This window comes from Hyperolius riggenbachi, chromosome 3 (assembly GCF_040937935.1).
Source record: "Hyperolius riggenbachi isolate aHypRig1 chromosome 3, aHypRig1.pri, whole genome shotgun sequence".
NCBI lineage: Eukaryota > Metazoa > Chordata > Amphibia > Anura > Hyperoliidae > Hyperolius > Hyperolius riggenbachi.
In genome coordinates this window covers 415351485-415376785 of record NC_090648.1, presented here as the reverse complement: position 1 = coordinate 415376785, position 25301 = coordinate 415351485, and the positions used below count along the sequence as shown (strand labels likewise).

Genomic DNA, 25301 nt, shown 5'->3' with positions numbered 1-25301 from the left:
GAGGCTGGATCTGCCTATACAGCCCAGCCTCTGTTGCTATCCCAAACCCCACTAAGGTCCCCCTGCACTCTGCAATCCCTCATAAATCACAGCCATGCTGTGAGGCTGTGTTTACATCTGTAGTGTCAGTCTTAGCTGCTCCCCCGCCTCCTGCATAGCTCCGGTCCCTGCCCCCGTCCCTTCCCTCCAATCAGCAGGGAGGGAAGGGATGCAGGCGGGGACTGGAATTCTGCAGGAGGCGGGGAGAGCAGCAGACTGACACTATAGAGATAAACACAGCCAGCTCTGACAAGCTGTTTGTCAGCAGCGTGGCTGTGATTTATGAGGGATTGCAGAGTGCAGGGGGACCTTAGGGGGGTTTGGGATAGCAACAGAGGCTGGGCTGTATAGGCAGATCCAGCCTCTGTATGCAGATAATATTCTTCAAACCCACCTCGGGTTCTCTTTAAGGACAAGTGTACTAATAAATGGACAAATCAACTCCAAACAGCTCCCTGGTCATGGTCAAGTATACAGTTGTAATTGCTGATTCTGCACCTTGAAGAGATCTGAAGTCTCCCTAGCTGTCTACTACATCCAACCACTGGATCCAAGTACAATAGGGTCTTGGTTATCTAGCACAAGCTTAATGCTGGATGTGTAAATTCTGGTTGCTTGAATTCTGGGTGCTTTAGAGTTTAAGCAACCGGACGCAGCGGAGGACACTTACCAGAGTTTCGGGTGTCAGTCTTCTTCACTGCCGACTGTTCTGCTGTATCCTCTCCGTATGGCTCTTGATACGTGCACAAGACTAGGGATGTAGCGAACGGTTCGCCGGCAAACGGTTCCAGGCGAACTTTGGGGGTTCGCGTTCGCCTACACCAGGTGAACTTTTGCGGAAGTTCAATTCTCCCCAATAATGCACTATGAGGGTCAACTTTGACCCTCTGCATCACAGTCAGCAGGCACATTGTAGCCATTCAGGCTACACTAAGCCCTGGAGCCCCACCCCCCCTTATATAAGGCAGGCTGCGGCGGCCATTAGCTTCACTCGTGTGCCTGCTAGAGACAGAGTAGGGACAGCTGCTGCAGACTTGTTCTTCTAAGGACAGATTAGTTAGGCTCTTGGCTGCTTATCTTGCTCCTGGCTGATTGTTATTGCTTTTATAGCACCCCTCAATAGCTCTTTTCAGAGCTCATCCTGTACTTTTTTTTTTCTAATGTGTGCTCCTAATCCATTGATAGGTTTGATGCAATGAATGTGTTTGCATGTCTGCACTATGCATGTTACGGGGCCAGAGTTAGGACACCTATGTTTACCTGGGTACTTCTGCGCAGTATAGGTGTTTAAGCATAAGAATGCATTCTTCTGTGAACTAAAACCCTGGCTTTTAATTTAGCTGTAGGGATAACAGTTGTGCCTGGATGAGTGAATCTGTGAATGCAATTGTTTGAACATTTGCATGTGAGTGTGCGAAGGGTTAATAGATTTTTGCTGTTTTCTAGCCACACCCCCTTCAGCACCTCCCTTTCCCTAATAATTTATTTAATGTCCTAACTAGAGGCGATGTGCCTGGATATATGTATGTTTATTCTTATCATTGACCCCTGTGGCTAGGGTCCAATTCGGTGCACTCCCCCCTTCCCCTGTATGTTTGTCAGCATGCAGACAGCTTATGCTGGTGTATGCGCATGGTGCACATGGACACATAACATTAGCTCCCTTGTGCGATTGGTAAGATGCACTGTCTTTCCCAGGAGAGGAAGTTAGGATGTGTGCTCCTAATCCATTGATAGGTTTGATGCAATGAATGTGTTTGCATGTCTGCACTATGCATGTTACAGGGCCAGAGTTAGGACACCTATGTTTACCTGGGTACTTCTGCGCAGTATAGGTGATTAAGCATAAGAATGCATTCTTCTGTGAACTAAAACCCTGGCTTTTAATTTAGCTGTAGGGATAACAGTTGTGCCTGGATGAGTGAATCTGTGAATGCAATTGTTTGAACATTTGCATGTGATTGTGCGAAGGGTTAATAGATTTGTACTTTTTTTTTCTGTGTGTCAAACTGACACTTTTGTTGCATGCACCGCCTTGCAATTGATAGTGTGTGTGCCACTGCCAGCAGCCCAGCACATTCAGTGACTACCTGTGTGTGTGACAGGGAGCTGCACATTGTACTACCCAGTACTGCATATACTGCAGTACCTGTTGTGTTTACTTAACCCACCTCATCACTGCATATACCTAGCTTTGTGTTGAGTGAACTCACCTCACTGCATCTAAGTACCTTTACTGTTCAGTGAGCCCAGCTCACTGCATCCTACTACCTGTTGTGTTGAGTGAACTCACCTAACTGCATCTAAGTACCTTTACTGTTCAGTGAGCCCTGCTCACTGCATCCTACTACCTGTTGTGTTGAGTGAACTCACCTCACTGCATCTAAGTACCTTTACTGTTCAGTGAGCCCAGCTCACTGCATCCTACTACCTGTTGTGTTGAGTGAACCCACCTCACTGCATCTAAGTACCTTTACTGTTCAGTGAACCCAGCTCACTGCATCCTACTACCTGTTGTGTTGTGTGAACCCACCTCACTGCATATACCTAGCATCCACCCGAGATGGACAAAATGGACAAACCAGGTAGAGGAAGAGGTAGAGGCAGACCCAGAGGAAGGCCACCAGGCACCGGCAGGTCTGTGCGAGGTGGTGTTGCTGTGATTTCATGCGGACCTGTCCCAAAATACAGTGCTCAGAAGAAGGCACGTGCCATCACTTCCCAAAATTGTGAGGACGTGGTTGAGTATTTAACACAGAAGACCTCATCTCCCGCAGCCAGTGCCACCAGCGCTAGTACAAGCACCACATCCGCTGCATTTGACACTTCGCAGGAGTTATTTGGTGGTGGTGGTGGTGAAATCACTGATTCACAGCCACTACTGCAACAACAAGAAGAAGGCACAGGTACACCACCTCATACGTCTGAGTTAGGTGGCGATAGTATGGACGTATCGTGTGAGGAGGGGGATGATGAACCACCTGAAGTTGGTGCAGTTGAGGGAGGTGTCTGAGGAAAGCGAAGCTGGCCAGGAGGATTATGACGACGATTATACGGATACCACATATGTTCCCGGTAGAGGAGATGACCAGGGGGACAGTTCAGAGGGGGAGTCAGAGAGGAGTAGCAGGAGACGACTCCATGATAGAAGCAGAGGAAGCTCGTCCTCCGAAACAGCTGGGGCAGTGTCCGGCGCCATGTATCGCCAGCTATGGCCAGCCAGCCAACATGCCCTTCAACGTCAGCTGCTGATGCCACCGTAGCGCCAATTGTTATGTATAGAGTGCTTGGGGGGCCCCAGTGTAAAACTTGCATCGGGGCCAACAGTTCCTAAGCTACGCCACTGGGCAGCAATCTCATTGCTGCGTTGAATTTGGGAAAGCTGACTCACATACCCTGCATGGCACATGTGCTGAATCTGGTAGTGCAAAGATTTGTGTCCAAGTACCCAGGCTTAGAGGACGTCCTGAAGCAGGCCAGGAAGTTGTGTGGGCATTTCAGGCGCTCTTACAAGGCCATGGCACGCTTTGCGGACATTCAGCGTAGAAACAACTTGCCGGTGAGACGCCTAATTTGCGATAGCCCGACTCGCTGGAATTCCACCCTGCTGATGTTCTCTCGCCTGCTAGACCAGGAGAAAGCCGTCACCCAGTACCTGTATCATTACAGTACAAGGACACAATCTGGGAGGATGGGGATGTTGTGGCCCAACATGCAGCCCTTTGAGGAGGTGACCAAACTGGAGAGTCGCGATGAGGGCACCATCAGCGACTTGATCCCCTATGTCTACTTCCTGGAGCGTGCCGTGCGTAGAGTGGTGGATACAGCTGTGGAGGAGCGTGAACGAGAAGAGTTACGGCAGCAGGAGTCGTGGGAGCCATTTACACCCGAACCCGATGTTCCCACAACACCTGCGCAGCACAGAGGGGGGAGGAGGGGGAGGAGGAAGAAGAGGAGTCGTGTGGGGAAGGAGAGGAGTCAGACTCTGATGATGGTGATGATGAGGAAGGTGTTTCTGTGGAGGAGGAAGAGGCGGCGGAAGAAGAACAACCGCGGCAGCCGTCACAGGGGGCTTCTGCTGCTCCACGTTCCCGTGGTATTGTTCGTGGCTGGGGGGAGGAAGAGGAGTTGCATCCCGTCACTGAGGAAGAGCAAGAGGAGATGGAGAGTATGTCTGCATCCAGCTTTGTGCAGATGTCCTCTTTCATGTTGTCCAGCCTGTTGAGGGACCCCTGTATCAAAAAACTCAAGGCGAATGACCTGTACTGGGTGGCCAAGCTACTAGACCCTCGGTACAGGCACAAAGTGGCGGACCTGTTACCAACTCAACACAAGGCGAAAAGGATGCAGCAGTTGCAGAACAAGCGGTCGATGATGCTTTACAATGCGTTTAAGGGTGATGTGGCTGCACAACGCAATCAAGGTACCACTGGCAGTAACCCTCCTCCTCCCAAGTCCACGCAGGCAAGGACAGGACGCTCCAGCGATCTCAGGGTGATGTCGGACATGCGGACGTTCTTTAGTCCAACTCCTCGCCATAGTCCTTCCGGATCCACCCTCCACCAACGCCTGGACCGGCAGGTAGTCGACTACCTGGCCTTGAGTGTGGATGTAGACACTGCGAAAAGCGACGATGAACCCTTGGACTACTGGTTGCGCAGGCTTGACCTGTGGCCAGAGCTGTCCCAATTTGCCATACAACTTCTCTCTTGCCCTGCCGCAAGCGTCCTGTCAGAAAGCACCTTTAGTGCAGCTGGAGGCATAGTTACTGAGAAGAGAAGTCGCCTAAGTCACGACAGTCAGGGGATAAAAAAGGAAAAAGTTTGCGCTTGTGTGGATGAATGTGTTGCTGCTAGAGGTGGGGTCGGCTCAGACCCAATGATGAAGGAGAAAATGTGTATAGTACCTCAGCGCAAAAAGGGGTGTGGAACTTGCCCCGGGCTATGCAAGCCCACTCGAGATGTAAGCAGATGACAGTACAGTACCTTAATAGAGGTTACATCTAGCTGCCCAAATACTTGCTGTAATCCCGATCTCTGTATTTCAAGTAATCCCGATATCACAGCGGCGGGGGATAAGAGCTAGCTCGCTCTACCACTTCCTGTTTCCGGTCCGTCAAGCCCTACTGCCAGTAGGGTGCGTGCTGCACTGCAATGTAGTTCCGTGCGCCAATAAAGTCGCACCGGACAGCCTAAAAAAGAGATAGGCAACATATAGTGCAGAGAGTAGCGAAATGAGTGGCCACCGCTTAGGAATCACTTACTAGAAGCAGAGCTTGTTTATTGCACCTAATAAAACACGTAGACTCCTCTCCCGACTCGAGTTTCGGCTGTATGCCTTCCTCAGGGGGTCTGCCCTGAGGAAGGCATACAGCCGAAACTCGAGTCGGGAGAGGAGTCTACGTGTTTTATTACGTGCACGCGCACGGAACTACATTGCAGTGCAGCACGCACCCTACTGGCAGTAGGGCTTGACGGACCGGAAACAGGAAGTGGTAGAGCGAGCTAGCTCTTATCCCCCGCCGCTGTGATATCGGGATTACTTGAAATACAGAGATCGGGATTACAGCAAGTATTTGGGCAGCTAGATGTAACCTCTATTAAGGTACTGTACTGTCATCTGCTTACATCTCGAGTGGGCTTGCATAGCCCGGGGCAAGTTCCACACCCCTTTTTGCGCTGAGGTACTATACACATTTTCTAAGTCACGACAGTGTTCAGTACCTGATCTTTATCAAAATGAATGAGGAATAAATCACGGAGGGCTACTGCACGACCGAAGACTAAGTCAGTCCCCACACACAGCATCTCTGCCTGCAGGCCGCTTGCCTTCTCCGCCACCACCAACAGGGTCCAGGACTCTAGGCGGATTCCTGATTTTTTAAGGCCGCTGCTAGCAGCGGCCGCTACACTAATTTTTCTGGTGCGTGTACATGCCTGCCTAATTTTTCTGCCTGCACTGCGGGCGGCTGCAACAAAAAAACAAAAGGCATGTACATGTGCCCATCCCCCTTTGTGATCATTACCTTGCCGTGGTGAAGGGGCTTGCGTATCACAATGAAGCAATGACCGCCGGCTATTTGAGTGTCTCGGGTGGGGGTGGCACACAAAAGATAATAAGGTCGTTGCTTCATTGTGGTCAGACCAAATTTGATCAGCTGGACAGTCACTGTTGTTCTATCATTGAGCTACCACAGCCCGGCGATCATATGGGCTTGAAAAACGCCACGGCCTACACTCTGGCCATGTTGCGCACCAGTCCAGCACGGCCGTCACAATGCAAACAGCGGTTTGCGGTGCGTTACACAGTGAGTTTGGTGTGTCAGTGTGAAGCAGAACTCTAATTACACTCCCTGATTGATGTATACCCATGCAAGATGTTTGAAAGCACTTTAGGCCTGCAATTTAGCATTCAATGTGATTTCTGCCCTTAAAACGCTGCTTTGCATCAAATCCAGATTTTTACCCGGGACTTTGGGCATGTATCCCACTCCGCCATGCCCCCCTCCAGGTGTTAGACCCCTTGAAACATCTTTTCCATCACTTTTGTGGCCAGCATAATTTTTTCTATTTTTCAAAGTTCGCCTCCCTATTGAAGTCTATTGCGGTTCGCGAACTTTTAGCGAACCGAACCTTCCGCGAAGGTTCGCGAACGGGGTTCGCAAACCGAAAATCGGAGGTTCGCGACATCTCTGCACAAGACCCAATGGTGACACACATGAGAAGCCTATGGAAGATGCAGTAACATTGGTAAGCGTCTGCTGCTCTGAATTAGTGAGAAAGGGCACTTATGACTGGCGATTTTCAAATGACGTCGCAGGGTGGGGACAGGCGCACGATCGCAAACATCGCCTAGTGTCGTGCCAATGATGACAAACCTACACGACGGATCGGATCTTGAAGATCCCTAATAATACCGCGCAAAGTACCGCGTTCTTGCTTGCGCCGCCATGTACGTCGCGTGACCTCACGCTTTAACCCGCCGACAGGAAGAGGCATAGCTGACGACCGTCATCAAGGGTACGTCACGGGAGCCGTTAGGCTTTACGAAGTCCAAGCCTAACAAGCATCCCTATGGATACATAGGAACACTGCTCCCTGAGGAACGAATGTCTCTTTGCACTAAGCTCAGTGAAGCAGTTGGCATGTGTAACATGTGCAATAAATATTTCTTCCTTCTTTGTGCAGGAACAAATGAGACAAAGAGAAGAGAAATTCTGGCTATAGCCTTCTCCAAGATGAATAATAATGATGCCATAGTTTCAAGCAGCAGATTTGCAGACTTATTGGGAAATGCCTAAAACTAGCTATTTCCTTTTTCCCTGAAGATCTTTTACAACTATGGTAACAATATGGGTATATGCAATGACAGAATGCAGTGGTTTCTGTAAAAAGAAAGAGTAGACAATCATTGAATAACAGAAACCACTTTCTCTCTTTAATCACTTGTTAGGGAAAGTGCATCGTAGTGGCTCAGCCTTACTCATTTACAGACAGTGCTACAGGCTGACTTAAGAAATCGTATCTGATATAATAACCTTGAACCACTTCTGCGGCTCATTTCCAGCCTCTAAAAATAGCAGCACCGCTACTACTATGAAAAAGGCAAATGCAGAAATCATTGTCCACATTCTGTTTTGTCTTCTGTCTCGATGCCAGAGTCCCAGATCACCACAGTCTTCACTGCCCATGAATAGAATATCTAATGGTACATTCCCCTGGACAGGCTCAAGCATTCCTCAAGTGATCTGGGGAAATATACTGAAGCTGTAGTGAGCCTTACATACTGCACATTATTTCAGGAAATATTTAGTTCTCAATAACCTCTGTTTATATCAGATGAGTGGATTCATAGGAACTATGACAAACTGCAGCTAAGGGGAAGGACTACACATTACAATGATCTAGCTCACACCCAAGGTTATTAACTTTAAGCAATTGGGAATTGAATTACATCACATTTTAAGGAGCATCGTATCTTTAGAAAGCAATAGCATTACTTTTCCAAACTTGGACCCAGAGACAAAGTGGGAGCCTGAAGCCTGAAGCCGTAAGGTAAGTGGCTGCATGTAATTTCAGAGCTAGTCTGTTGATATACAAATTATAACATTGTGGTAGTCTCATTTAAGCAGCGTAGCAACAGGGGTGAAGCCAGATTTGTAAACTGCATAGCAAACTGGTATATATCAGGTACAGTGTGTAGAGAGTGTGTGTGTATGTATATATATTATTTGACCTATACTAGTCTTCGCATACTATTGTTATGGCAGGAGTCTTTTGTAGCATTTCTGATATTTGAAAGTGGTTATTTTGCTGCAGACCTTCCCTCAGAATTACCTGCAGGGCTGTGCACACATTAATTTGCACTTCATTTTTTTAGTTGGATATTTTTCATATATTAAAAGGCAATAATTGTTCATATGTTAAAAGGCAATAATTGACAATGTATAAATTGGGAGAAACATTTTTGTAATTGCAGAATTCAAGTGATACGAGGAAGACAATAAAACGTTGGGAAATTCAAAATGAAAGGGGGGAGGGGGGGGGGTTGGGTTGGGGGGCACTGCAAAGAATCCCAAAATATTATATAACCACTTCAGTACCAGCAGTCTCTGGCCCCTTAAGTACCAGAGACCGCTGGTACAAAAAACGGGGCCTACCGACGTCACGCTACATGGACCTGCCGCTAGCACTGATCTCCCTTAGCTGAAGCTCACTCGCTCTGTCATCGCTATAACAGCAGAGCTTTGTGAGTCGGTCAGGAGAAGATTTCATTGGCTTCTGACCCAGTAATCAATGCGAGACAATGGGCTCTATTCACAAAACCATGTGCGGTAACTCTTTTTTGGGTGAAAAATTACCTCCAGTGATAATTCACTAAAAATAGTGAAAAAAGTGAGTATTCACTAAAAATGTACCAAGTGTGATAAATGTTTGATAAAAGTGCGGTAAAACAGGTGATAAAACAGGTGATAAAACTGTCAGTAATATGTACGGAAATAAAGCTTGTTTGACCACTGTAGGGCAGCCCATATGCTTGCCACCCATTATACAGAGACGACCCAGGAAAGCCTGTCACATTTACAGTGGGACCTCAACTCTTGCACAGGACAGAAGGAAAACATATAGAAATGCACCCTGTATGTATATAATTTAGCCTGTCTAATTCCCCCTCATCTGTGAATAATCACAACTATAATTTGAGCTCTCAGCTGTGCCAGCTGGCTGCCTCAGCAGAGCAGCTAATGTGTAAACACAGGATGTTAACCCTATGTCTGCTTCCATGAAAGCAGGAAGTACATACACTGGAAATTGTTTGCTGGATTTGTATCAGCTGTAACAAAGCAATGTTTTTTCTTTAAAGGTAATTATGCTGTTGCTTATCTTTTAGAGCAGAGATGAATTTCCTCCTCGGCATCTATTAAATCATCTAAAAGACTGTACTAGGTCTGAAAGTGCGCCTTGAGATTAGACACACTCGTCTTTTCTGCCTGCTATGTAAAACTGACATAAACTCGAGCAAAAAAAAGCTCAAAAGGCTCCATCCTGAAGGCCAAAAACAGAGAAGTGATAATTATCACCTACCATTTGTAGGTGATAAAAACATCCTTAATTAACACCAACTTTTCAATTGAGAATCTCAAATTGGAGATAAATTTGAGGTAATTACCATACTTTTACCTCACTTTTACCGCATGAGGTAAAAAAAATTGTAAATTTGAAAATGGAGATATTTTGGTCGGTGTTTATCACTACCTAATTTAACTCATGCGGTAACTCATTGAGAATAGAGCCCATTGTTGTGTCCACCACTACGCAGAGTCTCCCCAACAGCATCACATCCATTCCTGCTGTCCACTGGCATCATGTACACATTGATGTCACATACCTGAGAAATAGAGATGGAACCATGCTGACTAATGTAGGAAAGAGGGACACACTGACTAGACAGGTGGGGAGTTACTTACCCAACCAGAATGCTCTGCTCGCCACTCAGCATTTTCTCCACAAGCCTAATGGAAGCCTGCAGTGGCCTTGCAAAACCTGAGGCGATTGCCTTGGTTGCCTTGTGGGCAATCTGGTCACACTTTTTGCCCCTCTTACAGATCTGAAAATGGACAGGTTAAAGGATCCTATGCTATTAACCTATTGCTGACCGCAGCCCCAGGACCGCCTAATGACGATTGGCGTAAAGTCCTTGGGGCTCACTTTGCAGGAGATTGTCCGCTCCGCCTTCAGCCTCCAAGCGGCGGAGACTGTTAGCAGATGAAACCGCCGTGTGACACGGCTGTCCCCCTGGGAAACCTGACAGTGATTGGCTGTCATAGGCTTCATCATCATGCTGATTGGCTGGCGGGGGTAGGGAGGGGGGGGGAATAGAAAAAAAAAAACAGGGAAATGTATTAAAAAATAAATACATAAATATTTATAAACAAACAAACATTCTGGGGGCAATCCCGGACAGGCACAGTGACACTGTGTGCGCTCACATAGGTAAATGGGTGCACTGAAGTGAACAACAGGTAGGTATATGCAGTGATGGGTATTATAATGTGCAGGGCCGTTTCTACGGCCGTGCGGCCCATGCCGCCGCACTGAGTGCTGCTGGGAGGGGGGCGCTGTGATGTAGGGGGGAGCCGCAGCCGTGGGGAGAGCAGCCGGACCTCTCCCTCCCTTCCACTCCCCGGGCCGCCCTCCGTGCGATCTCCCCTCGGACTGCAGAGTAATGCAGCAGGGAAGCGCTATAGAAAACTACTCACCTCCCTGGTTCCAATCGCTGCTCTCTCGCCGCCAGTCTCCTCTCTCTGCATAGACGCTGATACACACACACACACACACGCTGCTTCCTGTTTAGCCAGAAGCAGCGTGTGTGTGTATCAGCTTCTATGGAGAGATGAGACTGGCGGCGAGAGAGCAGTGATTGGAACCAGGGAGGTGAGTAGTTTTCTATAGCGCTTCCCTGCTGCATTACTCTGCAGTCCGAGGGGAGATCGCACGGAGGGCGGCCCGGGGAGTGGAAGGGAGGGAGAGGTCAGGCTGCCCTCCCCGCGGCTGCGGCTCCCCCCTCCATCATGGGGGGCACCTACTTATCTAACCTATACTGGGGGGCAGCTACTTATCTAACCTATCCTGGGAGGCACCTACCTATCTAACATATCCTGGGGGGCAGCTACCTATCTAACCTATCCTGGGGGGCACCTACCTAATCTAACCTATACTGAGGGGGCAGCTACCAAATCTAACCTATACTGAGGGGGCAGCTACCAAATCTAACCTATACTGAGGGGGCAGCTACCTAATCTAACCTATGCTGAGGGGGCAGCTACCTAATCTAACCTATACTGGGGCAGCTACCTATCTAACCTATCCTGGGGGGCACCTACCTATCTAACCTATCCTGGGGGACACATACCTATCTAACCTATCCTGGGGGGCACCTACCTAATCTAACCTATACTGGGGGGCAGCTACCTAATCTAACCTATACTGGGGCAGCTACCTATCTAACCTATCCTGGGGGGCACCTACCTATCTAACCTATCCTGGGGGGCACCTACCTATCCTGGGGGGCACATACCTATCTAACATATCCTGGGGGGCACCTACCTATCTAACCTATACTGGGGGGCAGCTACCTATCTAACCCGGGGGGCAGCTACCTAATCTAACCTATACTGAGGGGGCAGCTACCTAATCTAACCTATACAGGGGGGCACCTACCTATCTAACCTATACTGGGGGGCAGCTACCTATCTAACCTATAGTGGGAGCATTAACTTATCTAACCTGTATTGGGGGCACCTACCTACCTAGCTAGCCTATACAGGTAACAACTATACTGGCTACCTATATTGGAGGCACCTACCTAACTAACCTATACTGGGGGCATCTACCTATCTAACCTATGCTGGGGGCAACTATTCTGGCTACCCACGGGGGTACAGTGGAGTCTTACCACCCTGCTAGCTGGAGATTGCCTTCACCACGCTGGTGACTGGTAGTTATCTTGCCTGCTCTGTTCCTGAGAACGTGACTATAGCAGCAGTTGCTATTAGTTACTCTCCTACCTGTTTGTCTTGTCTATGTCAGTGTTTGCCATCACTGGGGCAGGGACTAGATTGGTAAGCATTCCATCTGTCTGGCTGTGGTCTGTCTTGTTACTCAGTCCGAGGCTAAGGTGGTGGTCACCCTGAGCAACCATTGTATCTTGTTTGCTAACAGTCGGTCTGTCTGTCTGTCTTGTTTCTCAGATCAGAGGCTCAGTGCGGCATCGCACGGAGCAACCATAGTGTCTTGTTTATTTGTGGCAGTATCGAAAGCCCAGAGCTGTGGTTTCTCTGGGCAATCTTTCTCCCTTGTTCATTACTCCTGTGACAACCTGCGTAGCCTCTTCCATCACCCAGCTACATAGTCTTGTTTGTCTGGTGGTACTCTGGCTTTCTTGCCCTCAGCTGCTATACCTTGCACCTCCAAGGCCTGGGTGTAGCCGAAGGCGGGCAGGTGTTGCTCTTCACCTCCCGCTCAAGCAGGGACGCGCCACATAGGGTGAAGAAGGTGGTGGTAGATTGGGGCATGGCGGCTGAAAAGAAAGCAGGAGATCTGCCAGGCATTACACCCTGCTACATGAATAGCAATGTGTGGAACTCTGTTACATCGAGTTTTCAGGTCCTGTGAATTTGTGCTGCAGTTGTAATTGCATAGTATGTGACCTTAAATTGACACAGAAGCCGTTTCCTACAGCCATAAGAAAGTTAGGTGCTGTATCACTCAGAAAATCGCTTCTAGTGGGTTTCTGGCCTAAAATAACTTTCTACAGTTTAAAAAAATATCAAAAGTAGTTAAAGTACTCTCCTACTAGCTTCCTCCAATCGGAAGCTAAGCCACGACCCAAGAAGTACTTCCTGGGCCGCAGCTCAGTTTCCGATTGGTACACGCTCACGGAGGCGGGGTTCAAGGGGACACAGGCGGGGGAGCCCTGCAATAGAGAAGTGGAGGGAGCGATGCTGATCGACAGTATGCAGGTAAACACAAGGCTAGCGACAAGCAGATTCTCGCTAGCCTGGCGCTATTTTTAAGTGGGGACAGCAGAGCCCGGGGGGACTGGCAGTGGCAATAGAAGAACACAGAGGCATGTCAGTGTGCACAGAACATGCCTCTGTGTCCTATTAAGATTTAAAAAATACACCTCAGGTTCTCTTTAAGAACAGTTGCTAATAACCAGTTGAGGCTTACACTAGAAAAAATAGAAGCATTTTTTAACGACCAGCTCTTTAAAGAGGAGCTGTTAGGTATAAGGTCTCAGAGAAAATAAACACATATATCAGTAGCTAAAGATTGGCTGTACTTACATTACATATGCATTTCACTGTCAACGTTTGGATTTCACAGAATTTGTATATAGTATATGCAGAGATAGATGCTCCTGACAGCTCATGGCAGGCTCCATGTTTTTCTGTCAAATGTGTCGTCATGTCCTGCCTGCTTCCTGATCACAGAAAAGCTCGTACTGAATAACACAGTGTGCAGTGAATATTAATGAGTCATGTGGCTAGGAACAATAGCTGACTCCTGCAGTGTACTCTGCCCGGAGATTTATCAGTGCTAAGCGCTGGACTGATTACAAGCTGCTGTAACGTCTCATTAGCAGCCGAGGGGAGGGCCCCAGAATGCTTTGCAGTATAGTATGCGGCTTGCGTCCTCTTGGGTCTATAACAGCTTTGCTGATAAGCACACATCAAAGGTAAGAGAGATTTTTATCTTCACTAATGCCTTTTTGGCTTCCTTCTAAACTGTTTGACACAGGAGAATAGAGGTTTAAATTAGCTTCTGCAGCCTGACAGTTACTCTTTAAAGTGAACCTAAAGCCTGGAAAAAAAAATGAGATTAACTCACCTGGGGCTTCCCTCAGCCCCCTGCAGCCGATCGGTGCCCTCGCTGCCCCGCTCTGACGCTCCAGGACCCGCCAGCGAACACTTCCGGTTTGGCCGTCACCGGCCGACAGGCATGGGAACGCGAGTGATTCTTCGCGTTCCTAGCCTGTATATCGCCCCCTATGCTGCTATTGCGGCCTCCTTGTCGGCCGGTGACGGCCAAACCGTAAGTGTTCGCCGGCGGGTCCTGGAGCATCAGAGCGGGGCTGCAAGGGCACCGATCGGCTGCAGGGGGCTGAGGGAAGCCCCAGGTGAGTTAATCTCATTTTTTTTCCAGGCTTTAGGTTCACTTTAAAGCAGTACTGAAGATAATCTAAAAATAAAGAGTTTCACTTATCTGGGGCTTCTGCAAGCCCCTTGCAGCCATCCTGTCCGTCCCATGGCACTCCTCAATGTTCCTCCACTCCCCACCACCAGCTAGCTTCGTTACTCGACTTGTAAGTCGAGGGGCTGCCAGCCTGCCAAGCGTATCCTTTTATATGCATTCCTGTCTGAAATAGCGCGATTGCAGACTGGAACATTAAGGATACGTGGGGCCAGAGCCGCACAGGAGCTGGGGCCCATCAGCGAAACCGAAAGTAACTGGCGGCAGGAGAACGAAAGATCATGGAGGACCAACACAGGACAGGACGGCTGCAAGGGGATTGCAGAAGCCCCAGGCAAGTGAAATTCTTTATTTTTAAATTATCTTCAGTTCTGCTTTAAAGAGATTCTGAAGTCTCCCTCAACTGAGGTTTTTAGTTTAAAAACCTCATTAGCATTATTGTCCGACCTAAAACGCCGCATTCCCGCAGCTGAAAACCCTCTCGATCACCCCAAACTCACGGGGGTAGATGCAGGCAACTTCCGCATAGAGGCAGCGTGGCTCTGCCTCTATGTGTGTCAATCAGTGCCGGATCGCCGCCTCTCCCCCGCCCCTCTCAGTCTTCCTTCACTGAGAGGGGCGGGGGAGAGACAGAGCTACGCATTGATTGACGTGCATAGAGGCGGCAGCAAAATCCACGACCAAGAAAGTCGTGGATTTTGCAGCCCTGTATCCCCGTGAGTTTGGTGTGATCGAGGGGGTTTTCAGCGTTTTAGGTCGGACAATAATGGTAATTAGGTTTTTAAAATAAAAACCTCATTTTAGGTAAACTTCAGAGTCTCTTTAAGTAGGTTTCTGTGTGAGTAGAAGGTGAGATATTTAGTAACAAATGTTGACATACCGTATAGAGAAAAGTATACACTGCCCATGTATGGATTCCCAGAACTGAGCCCTAGTTTTGTAACAGCATGTCCGGTATCAGGAGACCTTCTGCAGCTATAGGTTGAAGGACTGCTTCTTTCTTACGTTGCCATCAAAACCACATAAAATAGCCCTTCTTCAAAACTACAATATCCCCCCCCCCCCCCCCCCCACACACACACACACACACACTGCGGCACAGATTCAGTCACAATGTACTCCGAATGAACCGATTCAAGTGACACTATTTTGCCCTCTTCACTTTTGGTCATATGGTAAATGTATTTGGAAAGTCTGAGTCATGGAAGGAAATGCAGTACAGACTTTTTTTTTTAAAGAGGAACTGTAGTGAAAATAACAATGACTAAAATTGATTATTGTTTTACAATATTTGTTTAGAAATTATTTAGTTAGTGCTTGCCCAATGTAAAATCTTCCCTCACACTAAATTAAATTCTAAAATGTATCAAACCCATTGTATATTATGATAGGAGATGTTGGCCCTGTTGCGGATTTTCCTGGGCCTAGCTGCACCCATGCCAATTTTTAATCATCTACCATTTATTAGACATAAGGAAGGAGGAGATTGATACTGAGGACTAGAGAACTATTAGGTAATTCTATTATTCTAGCTGTCTGGTATGTAAAATTCTGAAAACTGCCTCAGGAAGTTTACAGAGCCTAGCAAGGCAATCTATGTGCCAGGACACATATCTGTGATGTTAGCAGTTCAAGTCATGTGTCACCTCTTTACGACTGTTTACATGCTTACCAATTAATACTATGAAAATATTATGGTTTCTGCTTACAGCATATGATATTATTGTGTGTTATGAGCATTTGAAGTTTCATTGAAGTGATACCCACTGGTCTAGCACACATCAATGTGAGGCTTTGTAATTACATTTGATAACATTTTAAAGAAAAGCAATAAAATAAAAGCAATATTTAAATGACACCTGAAGTGAGAGGGATAAGGAGGATCAGGATGCCATATTTATTTCCTTTTAACCACTTGAGGACCACAGTCTTTTTGCCTCTTAAAGAGACTCTGTAACAAAAATTGCATCCTGTTTTTTATCATCCTACAAGTTCCAAAAGCTATTCTAATGTGTTCTGGCTAACTGCAGCACTTTATACTATCACTGTCTCTGTAATAAATCAATGTATCTTTCCCCTGTCAGACTTGTCAGCCTGTGTCTGGAAGGCTGCCAAGTTCTTCAGTGTTGTGGTTCTACTATGAACTCACCCTTCCTGGCCCCTCTATGCACACTTCCTGTGTATTATATAGATTAGGGCAGCTTCTCTCTGCTCTCTTATCTTTTACAAGCTGGATAAATCGTCCTCTGAGCTGGCTGGGCTTTCACATACTGAGGAATTACAAACAAGGGCAAAGCTGTTTGCAGGAAGAAAAGAGCAGCCTGAAACTTCAGTGCATGAGAACTGCAGGGGGAAAGAAACACACAAGTGATCTCTTGAGATTCAAAAGGAATGCTGTATACAGCCTGCTTGTGTATGGATGTATTTTCTATGTGTGGACATGCTGTACATCAACCTACTTCCTGTTTTGGTGGCCATTTTGTTTGTTTACAAACAAACTTTTTAAAACTGTTTTTAACCACTTTTAATGCGGCGAGGAGCGGCGAAATTGTGACAGACGGTAATAGGAGATGTCCCCTAATGCACTGGTATGTTTACTTTTGTGCGATTTTAACAATACAGATTCTCTTTAAGGACCAGAGCCTTTTTCTCCATTCAGACCACTGCAGCTTTCACGGTTTATTGCTCGGTCATACAACCTACCACCTAAATGAATTTTACCTCCTTTTCTTCTCACGAATACAGCTTTCTTTTGGTGCTATTTGATTGCTGCTGTGAGTTTTAGTTTTTATTATATTCATCAAAAAAGAAATGAATTTTGTCAAAAAAATGACTTTTTTAACTTTCTGTGCTGACATTTTTCAAATAAAGTAAAATTTCCTATACATTTGAGCGCGAAAGTTATTCTGCTATGTCTTTGATATAAAAAAAAAAACATTCAGTGTATATTTATTGGATTGGGTAAAAGTTATAGCGTTTACAAACTATGGTGCCAAAAGTGAATTTTCCCATTTTCAAGCATCTCTGACTTTTCAGCGCACCTGTCATGTTTCATGAGGTGCTAAAATTCCAGGATAGTATAAATACCCCCCAAATGACCCCATTTTGGAGAGAAGACATCCCAAAGTATTCACTGAGAGGCATGGTGAGTTTATAGAAGATTTTATTTTTTGTCACAAGTTAGCGGAAAATGACACTTTGTGACCCAAAAAAAAAAAAAGTTTCCATTTCTTCTAACTTGCGACAAAAAAAAAAAATGAAATCTGCCACGGACTCACTATGCTCCTCTCTGAATACCTTGAAGGGTCTACTTTCCAAAATGGGGTCATTTGTGGGGTGTGTTTACTGTCCTGGCATTTTGGGGGGTGCTAAATTGTAAGCACCCCTGTAAAGCCTAAAGGTGCTCATTGGACTTTGGGCCCCTTAGCGCAGTTAGGCTGCAAAAAAGTGCCACACATGTGGTATTGCCGTACTCAGGAGAAGTAGGATAATGTGTTTTGGGGTGTATTTTTCCACATACCTATGCTGGGTGGGAGAAATATCTCTGTAAATGACAATTGTTTGATTTTTTTTACACACAATTGTCCATTTACAGAGATATTTCTCCCACTCAGCATGGGTATGTGTAAAAATACACCCCAAAACACATTATACTACTTCTCCTGAGTACGGTGATACCACATGTGTGGCACTTTTTTGCACCCTAACTGCAAATTAATTTTAAGTGATTTTTTCCACAAAGTGTCATTTTCCGCTAACTTGTGACAAAAAATAAAATCTTCTATGAACTTGCTATACTCCTAACGGAATACCTTGGGGTGTCTTCTTTCTAAAATGGGGTCATTTGTGGGGTTCCTATACTGCCCTGGCATTTTAGGGGCCCTAAACTGTGAGGAGTAGTCTAGAAAACAAATGCCTCAAAATGACCTGTGAATAGGACGTTGGGCCCCTTAGCGCACCTAGGCTGCAAAAAAAAGTGTCACACATGTGGTATCGCCATACTCAGGAGAAGTAGTATATATATGTGTTTTGGGGTGTATTTTTACACTTACCCATGCTGGGTGGGAGAAATCTCTCTGTCACAAGTTAGTGAAAAATGACACTTTGTGAAAAAAAAAAAAACAATAAAAATCAATTTCCGCTAACTTTTGACAAAAAATAAAATCTTCTATGAACTCATCATACACCTAACAGAATACCTTGGGGTGTCTTTTTTCTAAAATGGGGTCACTTGTGGGATTCCTATACCGCCCTGGCATTTTACGGGCCCAAACCCGTGAGTAGTCTGGAAACTAAATGTCTCAAAATGACTGTTCAGGGGTATAAGCATCTGCAAATTTTGATGACAGGTGGTCTATGAGGGGGCAAATTTTGTGGAACCGGTTATAAGCAGGATGGCCTTTTAGATGACAGGTTGTATTGGGCCTGATCTGATGGATAGGAGTGCTAGGGGGGTGACAGGAGGTGATTGATGGGTAATTAGTGGGTGTTTAGGGTAGAGAAAAGATGTAATCACTGCACTTGGGAGGTGATCTGATGTCGGATCTGCGGGCGATCTATTGGTGTGGGTGGGTGATCAGATTGCCCGCAAGGGGCAGGTTAGGGGCTGATTGTTGGGTGGCAGTGACAGGGGGTGATTGATGGGTGATTGACAGGTGATTGACAGGTGATCAGGGGGGATAGATGCATACAGTACACAGGGGGGGGGGGTCTGGGGAGGATCTGAGGGGTGGAGGGGTGATCAGGAGGGAGCAGGGGGCAGGGGGGGATAAAAAAAAATAGCGTTGACAGATAGTGACAGGGAGTGATTGATGGGTTATTAGGGGGGTGATTGGGTGCAAACAGTGGTCTGGGGGCTGGGCAGGGGGGGGTCTGAGGGGTGCTGTGGGCGGTCGGGGGGGGGGGCAGATCAGTGTGTTTGGTGCAGACTAGGGTGGCAGCAGCCTGCCCTGGTGGTCCCTTTGGACACTGGGACCACCAGGGTAGGAGGCAGCTTGTATAATACACTTTGTATACATTACAAAGTGTATTATACACTTTGTAGCGGCGATCGCGGGGTTAAAATCCCGCCGGCGCTTCCGTGTGGCCGGCGGGATGTTGCGGCGGGTGGGCGGAGCCAGTTGTCAAGGGAAGCGCGCGTCATCAATGACGCGATCGCTCCCCCGGCATGCGAAAAGGACGCAACGCCCTTGGGCGTATTGCGGTCCTTTAGGGATCCACTTTGCCGCCGCCCATCGGCTGTGGGCGGTCGGCAAGTGGTTAAACAATACCAGTTGCCTGGCATCCAGCTGAGCTTTCATGCAGCATGAGTAGTGTCTGTATACAGGGCCGGATTTGTACTTTTCACCGCCCAAGGCCCGCTGTCTCCAACCCCCCCCCCCCCCCGGCAAACATGGTGATTCCAGCGCATGTAGATTTCGGCGCAGCCGGCGCCACCATAGGCCGTAATAGGAATTACACCTATAGCAGCGCACAGGGAGTAACTTCGGCGCCGTCAGAAGACACCTTTCTTCTACTGGGCATGCACAGACTTTAATCGCGCATGTCCAGTATGGATGGCCGCACATGCACACTGAGGAAACCAATGCAACCATAGAGGGGGCCAACACTGTAATGGTAGAGTACAAGAAGATGATTTGGGTACAAGAAGATGCAAACCTCAGGACTACCCATCCAGGCATACAGGCATCCCACTAATGAGGTAATTGTCCATACAGTATATCCACATTTTCAGGATTGCTTTAAAGTAAACCTGAGAGCAGAAGAAATGTTAAAAAATATGTTTACCTGTGGCTTCCTCCAGCCCCCTTCAGGCTGATCGGTCCCATGCCATCCTCCTCCGCCACCTGCATCGTCCGCAATTAACCGCAGTAATTCAGAGGCATGGATACTGCCCAGTGTTATCTGCACATTATGGGGGCAGAGAGATAAGCAGGGAAAGCTGAAGGCACAGGGGACAGAGGTGGAACAATAGCGTCCTGACCTGTGACTTGTAGAAGAGGAAGCTGGGCATCGGCAGCATAAGAACAGCACGAGAACCACTCCACACTCCTGGCTGGGTGGGCTCAGAGCTGACACCATGTGACTTGCACACTGAAGTCTGTACTCTGGAGAGAGCGTCTGCTTGCAGCTGCCGGGGGGTGTACCATCAATTCTGCCTGAACGTCGATTCGCACCGGCTGCTGCAGGCTGTCTCCAGCCTCTAAGTCTGCACTGCTAGCTCCACTGGTATCCCGGCAGCCGCCCCTGCCAGCTTAGCTGTAAAACAGGCAACGCTAGAGACACAGCAAAGTGGGGCGGCTGTGACTTGTAGCGGCTTTCAGCTATGGCAGGTGACAGCCAGATACAGTTAAGCTGTCACCCGCCCCACAGATTTTGGTAAATTCTGGCGCCCTAGTCCCAGGCTTTGGGTGCCTGCCCCCAAATCCGGCCCTGTCTGTATAACACTCCTGAAACTACAAATTCAGTCAATCATAACACACATATATGATCTGCATGCTTGTTCAGGGTCTATAGCCAAAAGCATTGGAGGGAAAGGATCTGCAGGACAACCAGGCAATGAACATTTGTTCAGTGTTCTATTGTTGTGAAGCTGGTCTGATATGGGCGTACATCAAAAAAGGGCACCTGCAAATTTGGGTGCCCAGTAATCCTGATAATAGAATATATAGTAAAATAAATTACATACTGATATTTTACTATCTCTAAACCTAAGCCTATTCTCACACTGAATCCTTAAACTACAGATGCCTAACCTTAACCAACCACCTCCCCACGCCTAACCTTATCCCCCCCACGCCTAACCTTTACCCTTCCTACCCGACGCCTAACCTTAACAGTCAACAGGCATGAGCTTCCGAATTCCGCGGAAGCTAAAATACCAAATTTCCGCCGGAATTGGGGTTTCCGCATTGTTCCGCGGAATCCGGAAATTTCAAACCGGAATGCGGAATAATGCAGAATTACGGCAAAATCGGAATCAGAATGAATTGACCAATCAGGAGATGCGGAATGAGTTGACCAATCATGATCAGAAATGTGTTGAATGGAAGCTGTTTATCTAGCAAGGAAATCTGATTGGCTGTTTGTGACTCCGCCCAGGTGTGCAGGGGGGACACGAGACCCCCAGAATATATCATCCTAGGTAGTGAGGAATCTGTATACCAACTTTCGTTCAAATCGGTCAAGCCGTTTCCGAGCGATCGCAGCATATACACATACACCCCCAAACAGCGCGCATATAAAAAAACAGCATTTTCGTAAAAAAAGGCGGAAATTGACGTAAGTACCCTTTTCAATCATGTTTCCGTAATATACAACAACTTTATTGACAATAGACAACATAGACACAATCATTCGAAAATTACGGAAGTCCGGATAAAAATTACGGAAAATACATGCGGAATACCGCGGAATTACATGGAATACCGCCGGAATGTGTCGGTATGCGGAATTTCGGTATGACGGTGTAATAATCAGTGTAAGCAACAACCAGATCTCTGATTATGTGGTGATCTGCAGTATCACCAATAATACAGATGCTATACCTGATTATGTAGTGATCTGCAGAATCACTGCAGAATCACTAATAATGCAAGTATAGTACACAGACAAGTGTGATGCTTAAATACACTGTGTGTTTTGGTGCAACAGTAAGTACTGACAGATATGGCAGGAGCTCACCAGAGGAACTGGCGGGCACTGTCAGTACCGCGAACACCTCACCGTGACGAGGGCTCACTGGTGAGTAGAGAGGTCAGACTAATCGAGATTGGCAACAGGCAGGCAGAGACAGTACAGAATCAGAAGGCAGAGAGTAAACGGTAATCAGGCAGAGTCGGCAGTAAGATCAGATAGGCTAAAGTACAGAATCACTGAGCAGGAGGATAGTCAAACAGAGCTAGGAGTCATACACAGATAATCAAATACAATAACTAACTATAGATAGATGTATATTGCAAACACTGCATATACATTTATCATGAGCCGGAACCTGACTAGGTCTGAGTGCTCACACGAAGCATTCGCAACAGGAATGAATCCTCTGGGCTTAAGAGCCCGAGGAGAGCCTGAGGCACGCCCCCCCCCCCCCTGAGCCTGGCCAAACAGGAGCGGCGGGCGCATGGCGTGACGTCAGCCGACCCTCCGGTCAGCTGACCCGCCTCCTCCTAGCATAAAGGTCGTGACGGTGCGCGCGCGCACACGTCAATGCGACCTTATGGGGGCCTGATATACCCATCCTCGGCGTGCTAGACGCCCGAGGCACGGGTGGCGAGACGGACAGGGGCATAGAGGCAGCTGCAGTGGCGGTGCTGTTCGCCGCAGCTGCCTCACCAAATGTTACAGTACCCCCTCCTTCCCCCCCCTTGAGGCGTGGACTCCGGACACGTCCTACATGGTTTCTCAGGATGCAGTCTATGGAATTCCTGTCAACTCCTCAGCATGCATTCGACGACCCGGAACCCAAGATCTCTCCTCAGGCCCATACCCCTTCCAATGAACCAGATAATGAACCGAGTTGCGTACCCAACGTGAATCCAAGACCCGTTCAATCTCATACTCTGGCTCTCCGTCAATCACCACGGGGGGTGGGGGGGCGGGGGGGAGAGGAATCCACATGTGCAGCCGGCTTCAATAAAGACACATGGAAAGATTTCACACTTCTCATACTAGATGGCAATGTCACTGCATAAGTCACATTACTGATTTTTTGGGAAATGGGATATGGGCCGATAAATCTGGGACCCAGCTTAGCCGAAGGCTGCTTAAGGGCCAGATGGTGGGTTGAAACCCATACCAAGTCCCCTGGTACAAACTCCCATTCTGGTGACCGTTTCTTATCTGCTTGAGTCTTCTGAGTTCGAAAGGCTTTTCCCAGATTACTTTTTACCATGGACCAAATTCCCTTCAAAGAACTCTGCCAATCCTCCAAAGCAGGAAAAGGAGAGGATGCCACTGGTAACGGAGAAAACTTGGGAGATCTCCCCGAGACCACCTGGAAGGGCGAGAAGCCGGAAGAAGTGTTTCTTAGATTAATGTGCGCAAACTCAGCGAATGGTAAAAACTTTGCCCATTCCTGCTGAGCATCGGCCACATAACACCTCAAGAATTGTTCCAATGATTGATTAATCCTCTCAGTCTGAACATTGGTCTGTGGGTGGTAGCCAGATGAAAATGACAGATTCATACCCAGGTGGTGACAAAAAGCTCGCCAGAACTTGAACACGAATTGGACCCCCCTATCTGACACTACATCTTCTGGGTTGCCATGCAAGCGGAAGATGTGTTGAACAAAGAGTTCCGCCAATTCTTGTGCAGAAGGGAGCCCCGGAAGGGGAATAAAGTGGGCCATCTTGCTGAACCTGTCAACTACCACCCAAATGACCGTTTTCCCTTCAGACCTAGGTAGTTCGCCCACAAAGTCCATGGATAAATGAGTCCATGGCTCTTCAGGAATGGGCAAAGGTTGAAGGGTGCCTGCTGGAGCCTGTCTAGATGGTTTACTCCTAGCACAGACCAAGCAGCCCCTCACAAATTCTTTGCAGTCTAGGGATAAAGACGGCCACCATACACATCTAGACAGCAAATTCTGTGTCCTGGCTACTCCTGGGTGACCTGCAATCTTGTGAGCATGAAATAACTGTAAGATCTGTAATCGTAAGTGTAAAGGTACAAATAACACCCCTTCAGGTTTCCCCTCGGGAACTTCCGTTTGATACAGTCTTAAAGTGAGTGCCCAGTCCTCCCATGTCTCAGTGGCTGCTACAACAATTTTCTTAGGCAGAATATTTTCAGGAGTTGAGGGAAGGATTGACTCTGGCTCAAAACATCTGGATAAAGCATCTGCTTTGACGTTCTTACTTCCAGGTTTATAGGTAATTACGAATCTGAATCTCGTGAAAAATAGGGACCAGCGAGCCTGTCGAGGACTGAGTCTCTTAGCCTCCTCAATGTATTCCAAATTTTTATAGTCGGTGTAGACCGTAATGACATGTTCTGCCCCCTCAAGCCAATGACGCCACTCCTCAAATGCAAGTTTAATGGCCAGCAATTTCCAATTTCCAATGTCGTAGTTTCTCTCAGCCGGAGAGAATTTCCGTGAGAAAAAAGCACATGGATGCAATCTACCTTGATACCCAGAGTGTTGTGACAGGACAGCTCCAACCCCAATCTCAGATACATCCACCTCCACTATAAATGGACAGGTGACATCCACATGTCGTAGAATTGGAGCGGAGCAAAATATACTTTTCAAGGTAGAAAAGGCTTAATGTGCTTCCACTGACCAATTGTAGGTGTCTGACCCCTTTTTGGTAAAATCAGTGAGGGGTGATACTACTGAGGAGAATCCCTTAATAAACCTCCTGTAGTAGTTGGCGAAACCTAAAAATCTCTGGAGTGCCTTTAGGCCGGCAGGCTGTGGCCACTCCAAGACAGCAGAAACCTTGTTGGGGTCCATGGAGAGACCAGAAGTGGAAATGACATAGCCCAGAAAGGGAACCTCTGACACCTCGAAAAGACATTTCTCGAGTTTAGCGTATAGATGGTTCTGTCTAAGTTTCGTCAATACAAATTTCACGTGCTTTCTGTGTTCAGACACATTTTGAGAATAAATTAAAATATAGTCAAGATAGACTATAATGAAACGTCCCCACACCTCTCTAAAGATCTCATTAACTAAATTCTTGAAAGACTGCAGAGGCGTTGCACAGCCCGAAGGGCATAACTAAATACTCGTAATGCCCGTCGGGCGTGTTAAAGGCCGTCTTCCACTCGTCGCCCTCCCTGATGCATACCAGGTTGTATGCCCCTCCAGGGCCGGATTTCTGGGCAGGCCGCCAAGGCTGGTTCCTAGGGCGGAGAATTCTTGGGGCGACTGAGAAGTAACTTGTGTCCCACTGTCACCTCAGTTCCTTCTGTCTGTAGCCGTCCGCATTGCTTTGCACATTGCAGCATGTTGTGTGTGTGCGCAGCGGGCGGCTAGGCGGAAGCCAGGGAAGTTAGCAG

At 47.5% G+C, this 25301-nt stretch overlaps 2 protein-coding genes across 2 annotated transcripts in view; one reads left to right on the top strand and one right to left on the bottom strand.

Annotated features, from left to right (window-relative positions):
• Positions 1 to 25301, bottom strand: part of ARHGAP26 (Rho GTPase activating protein 26) — a 1021369-nt gene that overhangs the window by 961193 nt on the left and 34875 nt on the right. The window lies entirely within an intron of this gene.
• FGF1 (fibroblast growth factor 1) overlaps positions 7886 to 25301 on the top strand; it is a 204726-nt gene continuing 187310 nt past the window's right edge. The window contains exon 1 of the mRNA XM_068277511.1: positions 7886 to 8093. The gene's annotated coding sequence lies outside the window, so the exon portion shown is untranslated. The remainder of the gene's footprint in view (positions 8094 to 25301) is intronic.